The 6,288-nt window shown below is 43.6% G+C and overlaps 1 pseudogene; it reads left to right on the top strand.

Annotated features, from left to right (window-relative positions):
• Nucleotides 1-1,183: 1,183 nt before the first annotated feature.
• On the top strand, nucleotides 1,184-4,481 carry LOC136318273 (GTPase IMAP family member 7-like; annotated as a pseudogene).
• The last annotated feature ends 1,807 nt before the right edge of the window (nucleotides 4,482-6,288 follow it).

The raw sequence follows: 6,288 nt of genomic DNA, 5'->3' as shown, positions 1-6,288 counted from the left end.
CATCACTTCCAAAGCTAGCTGCTTCCATCCATGGGTACTCACCCTACTGTCCACTGCTTCCAGCTGCATCGGGTCCTCTTAGTGCCCACCCTCAAGCTTAAGTTTCTGACTAATCAATGTTTTGATCTAGTGAATCAGAATGTATAATACACTCAATATTTTTATGGTGATACAAAAGAAAACTAGATCATCCTGTAAACTGTGACCACTGCGACAGTCTGCCTCTCACCTGGAAACAATCTCAAGAGCCTGTTGATCCACCCCCGGGTAAATCTCAGAGAAGCTGCCTGTCTGGCCTGTGGTGGGAGGCGGTAGGAAGGGCGGGAGGGAGAGGTGCCTGCTGACTTGTTGGTCATGCTGACTTTCAAGCTTGCAAGAGCCCTATGGAAATAACCAGAGAAGCTGTGTGGTCACTGGAAGACTTTTCTCCAGCCTCCTCTTCCTCTTTCCTCCTGGAAACCAATAGTTTAGACCTCTTTGGCTTTGTACCTGAGTCTTGTTAATTGGTGAATGGGTACCTTGACACCCTCCTGAGAGACCACACTCAAATCCCATATCATATAATCACTAGCAAGCACCCCGAGGATACACCAAGTCGCATTCCCGACTCTCTTCTCCCAGAATCCCCTGCAGTCTCCCAGTGCACCGGGGAACACGACCAGACACTGTGCCTGAGTTTCTGAGCAAGACTGTGGTCATTTCCCAGGTGCAAAACCCTGAGGTTTCTGGCTTGAGCCCAAATTTGGTGGCTTGAGCAAGGGGTCACTGGTTTGGCTGTAGCTACCCCCAGTCAGGGCGCATATGAGAAAGCACCTATTCAACTAAGGTGCTACAAGTATGAGTTGATACTTTTCATCTCTCTCCCTTCCTGTCTCTCTATCAGTGTCTGTCCCTCTCTCTTTCTCTTACTAAAAAAAAGAAAAGAGGAATTACATCATTAATAAGAGCTTCTTGTATCCACCATACAACGCAAACACTAACTGTAGCTTTGGGAATTTAGGTACCCAAGCAGGTTCACAGAGGATAAGGTTTCAATTTGGTAAAACTAAACCAGCCTGCAGGTTATGGGGCAATATTTCTGTCTCTTTAAAGGGGAACATTCCCCATGGGCCCCACCCACTCTGAGCTCCTGGTTCAGTGGTTTGGAGGCTCAAGCGCTTTCCCCTTCTTCACAGTTACAGCATAAGCACCAGCTCAGAGGACTACTTTGGAGAAAACCTGAGAGCTCCTCAACCTGTTGAATAGAAGGTGAGCCTGGCAGAGAGGGGCCTTGAGGACAGAGCTGTGAGGGCAGGAGGTCCAGGGAGTGAGCAGGGTTGGGTCTGGTCTGGGAAGGAACCAGGGACCAGGGACTGGCCCGCAGCGCAGCAGGGAGATGCTGTCAGGGTGGCCATGATGAAAGGCTGGGATGGAAGTAAGGAGCATTATTAGCACAGTGTCATACGTCTCATGTATATTTACTTATTATTAAATTTTTATTGATTTTAGAAAGAAGGGTAGAGAGACAGAGAGAAAGAGATATAGATAAGGGGGGAAATCATTCATTTGTTGTTCCACTTATTTATGCATTCTTTGGTTGATTCTTGCATGTCCCTGACCTGGGATCAAACCCACAACCTTGGCATATATGGGCAATACTCTAACCAACAGGGCTCCCAGCCAAGTTCTACTCATACTTAACAGGACACGTGTGCTGACTGGTGCATCTCATGCATTTGCTGTTGTAACAGGGTTGCATGATTACCATTTCTTCTTCCTCAATAGAATATAAATGTCTCCAAGGCAGGTTTTTACAGCTCAAAGACAATTCAGAGATGACCTAGTCTAAACCCCTCTTCTGACTGAAGAAGAAGCCTGATCCTAGCGTGAGCAGGGACTCTCCAGGGGATACCCTCATCTGTGATGGCAGAGGACATCTAGAATGTGGTTTGTGGAATCCTTTCCATGATTTAGCAGAGAGAGGCTGTCAGCCCAGTAGTGTGACGTATGAGGTGGAACAGGGTTGCCCTGAACGAGGATGGGCCATTCTGGAGAAACAGTGCATGAGAAACCCTCCTGGGAACTCCCTGGGTACAGGCTTCCTGCCAGTTCTCCACTCAGCAAGAGTGTGGACCCCCTTCTCTGCCCTCTCTCAATCTACCTCTGATCCAATGGGATTTTAAAATCACGGGCTTGGAAATACACCAGGAAGAGGTGTCGTGTGCAGTGGTTAGGAGGGGACGTGCTGGTCAGACAGACTTGTAATTGGATTTCTGCTCTGCCTGGTACCTGTTAGCACTGTGACCTTGGGCAAGTGTCTCAGCATTTCGAGGACACATCAATGTTCTCATTTAAAAAGTGACAATATTTTTATTCAATCTTAAGGACTAAGTTTTTTTAATTTAATTTATTAAATGAAATTTAACAGGGTGACATCGATCAATAAGAATACGTAGCTTTCAGGTGAACAGCTCTATAGTGTTTGAACTGTTGATTGTCTCCTGTGCCCATCACCCAAAGACAAATCATTCTCTGTCACCGTCTATTTGTCTTATGTGTGATATTTTTATGTAACCACACTTACTAGTCCTTTTCCTCATCTATTTCAAATCTTAGAAATATCTTCCCTAACACCAGCTTACAGAGAGATTCACCATGTTTGTTTTATTATTTATATGGATTAGGTTTTACATGTAGACTTCTCATCCGCAGGGCAGTTGAGTGGCGTGAGGCACAGGTGCCGTCTTGTCTTTTCTACGTGGTTCCACGGTTACCCCACAGTCACTCTGCTAACCGTCTTTATCCTTATGGATGTGAGATGCTGCCCTCGAAATCTGTAACACAATGCAACTGAAGTGACTATAAGTGCATATATTGTAATATGATTAACTCAGTCTATTTTAGAATTTTCAGTTTTCATTTCTCTGATCTCTCCATTCATGAGCCAACATTGTTCTGCTGTAATTACAGAAACTACGATGTGTGACTCCTGGTGGAGCTAGTTCAACCTCCTTGTTCATTATCATGATGGTGCTGGATCATTCTTTTTTCTTCATCCAAAATGACCTTTATAATCCGTTGTTTTAACTTTATGATCCACTATTTACCTTTCTAACCTAGTATTTATCACCTGCAGGGAAAAAAGAGTGATGGCAAGAAAACTTTAATTTGGGTTATATAAAATCATGTTAGAAAAGTATCCATTGATTTCAATCTTATGAAATGCTTTCAACACGAATCAGTGTTGCATTTTGTCAAATGTCCTTTCTGTATCTAGTTAATTTTCTTCTTCTTCTATTAACATGGGATGTGTTGTTACAGCCAATTTTCTCATTTCTAAAAGAAGTCACATTTCATCATCGTGCATTATGTTTTTTGATATTCAATAAATAATATATTCAGTATTTTGTATTAATGTTTCCAAATGAGACATACCTATAGCTTTATTTATTGGTGAAATGTTTGTTAGGTTTTGGAATCAATAGTATACTTGAGTCATAGAAATAATTGTAAGTTCCTATTCTTTTTCATATGAACAGGATCAGCTTAGTTAATACTGAGATGATCAGATGTTTAAAGGTTAGATGACTTTCCCTGTGAAAGTACCCAGACCTTGTGCCCCTTTGTGGGAAAATGCTACTTTATTATTTCTTCCACAGTAACTGAGCTGTGTCATCTCTGCTCTCACTGGGGTCAATGTCATAGACTATTACATATTTTCAGGGAGGAAAGAATGAAGAAAAGAGGTTTGGGAATAGTGCCCTCTTACCTAAGTTAACCCTTTCCTCCTCTCAATCCCTGCATTAAGGTCTTGTGGGCATCTACCCCTCAGAGCCACTTGACAGAAACATGACTGGCCCTCAGGACAACACTCTGAGGATTGTCCTGGTGGGAAAAACAGGGAATGGGAAAAGTGCGACAGCAAACAGCATCCTTGGGAGAAGTGAATTTGATTCTAAAATTGCTGCCCAAGCTGTTACCAAGAAGTGTCAGACAGCAACGCAGAACTGGAATGGGAGGAACCTTCTTGTGGGGGACACCCCAGGGCTCTTCGACACTAAGGAGACACTGATGAAAACCTGTGAGAAAATTAGCCAGTGTGTCGTCCTCTCCCACCCTGGGCCTCACGCTGTCATCCTGGTTGTACAGCTGGGCCACTTCACGGAGGAAGAGTACATAACAATTGCATTGATCAAGCACATCTTTGGGAAAGCAGCCATGAAGTACATGATCGTGTTGTTCAAACGCAAAGATATGTTGGTGGGTCAGAGCTTGAGTTAGTTCATAGGAGAGGCAGACGTGGACCTACAAAACATCATCCAGGAGTGTGGGAACCGCTGCTGTGCCTCAATAACTGCCCAAGTGCAGACGAGGCTGAGAGGGAAGGTCAAGTGCAGGAGCTGGTGGAGCTGATAGAGAAGATGGTGCAGGAGAACGGGGGGACTCACTTCTCTGTCGCCGTCTACAAGGACATAGAGGAGAAGCAGAGGCCTTGGAGATAATCTATGCTGATGAATTAATGAAGGAAATTAAACCAAATTAAACCAGTAAAAAGGCTAAATATATCAGATCAAGAAAATTGAGGAAAAAAATAAAATACATAAAGATGAGATATGATGAACGCATTAAAAGTATAAGTAAAGAAACTGGAAGAAATGTATAATATTTAAATATAAGTTAAGTGCTTTATGCACTATTCTTTAAAAAATATGGCATGCATTTTGGAAATGAGATATTTTTTTTTTTCTTCTTCTTAATTTACTACAATTAGTTAATACGGTAGGTTGTATTTTCTGAAGACGGCCATTAACACTATCCTCTATCCTACTTATTCTTCTTATAATCTGAGCTTTTTACTCTTTCTGTGGTCTGTATCCCTGCCTTTAAATTCGATGAGCTTTGTGACTGTTTTCATAAATAGTGGGCTGTTGTAGTTTCTGAGGTGGGATTAGGGACAAGGCCTCCTTGTTCTCTTGGGATGCTTGCCCTTGGACCTTGGCCACCATGTTGTGAGGAAGCCCACGTGGCCCGTGGAGGGGCCCCATGAAGAGGACTTGGAGTCTCTGGCCCACTCCCCCCGCTGCTCTTACATCAGCCAGCAGAGCCTACGTGGCCGCCGTGCACGGGAGGCAACATGGACGTGGGTTCTCCCGCTGCCAACTGAGCGCTGCAGATGGAGCCACAGAGAGCAAAGAGGAGCCGCCCACCATGTTCCAGCCTGCCCCCAGATTCCTGTGAAAATAATACTTGTTGTTTTCACCATGAAGCTTTGGAGTTGTTTGTTACACAGTGTTAGCTAACCTGAAGCATCTTCCCCACTCATTCCTCCCATGCATCCCAATGCCAGCAAACTTAAGAAGTTACAATATTGGCATACTCTGACAATAAATATATCACTGAAGTTATAGACTCAATTTAGGAAGATTGTTAGCACCACTGGTGATGCACATGGTTTCAGTCTACGTCTCTGAGTGCTGTGTTAGGGAAGCAGCTGGCTTCTCCATCAAGATGCTGTGCGGTCCATGGAGGCCTGGAAGTCGCTAAACTCTCTTACTGTTTTTCTCTCTTTTCTTTCTTAAGGCACCATCCTAACTTAAAATGGTCCTGACTGTAACTTAAACCTCTCTTCTGTGCCAAATATTTTTCATTTGCCTCTGCACATCCACCCTTACCCTCCTTCACTTTAGCTCTTTGTCCCAGGGGGTGATCTATGTGGATCTCATTGTTAAAAACTCAAGGGTTTTGCCACTTGGGTTGTTTTATTCAAGATGGATACATGGTTGTCACAAGTGAGTTTTATTTTTTTGCATCAAGGTAAAGAGACAGGATTCATATCTAAGTTTGTCTCTCAGAAGGGAACAATTGCTTATACACAGTATTTGGTCAATTACATGTTGATGTCTTTGTTTCTCAGTTGGCCATACTTACCCAGGATGAGTTCTTGTCAACCTCAATCTTTTTTATAGCTGGTCTGCAACATACTGTGTTATATTTTAACATTTAGCAAGACCGGCATTTAGTAAGAATGGCCTAGACCTTGAGGCCCTTTTGGGATCAGACATCAGTGGGATCTCTGGCTATCTGACCTCTGATTAACTTCTATCAATGGGAAGTCCAACCAGGAGATTCCTTCTGGGCACAAATGCAAGGTCTGGTGTTTGTTTTTCTTCCCCTCTCCCTGCAAAGTCAGCTGCAACACTAAGCCAGACATCACACCTTCTCTACCCAACTCTTCATCTGGATTCCAGTTCTCATCCACCCCCTTGGGGTTAGGGGGCAATTTCCTCACTGTTACCAGCAGTGTCTCTT

Source organism: Saccopteryx bilineata, unplaced genomic scaffold (genome assembly GCF_036850765.1).
Source record: "Saccopteryx bilineata isolate mSacBil1 unplaced genomic scaffold, mSacBil1_pri_phased_curated manual_scaffold_23, whole genome shotgun sequence".
Taxonomy (NCBI): Eukaryota; Metazoa; Chordata; class Mammalia; order Chiroptera; family Emballonuridae; genus Saccopteryx; species Saccopteryx bilineata.
The sequence above is the reverse complement of the archived record's forward strand: the minus strand, read 5'-3'. Positions and strand labels throughout refer to the sequence as shown.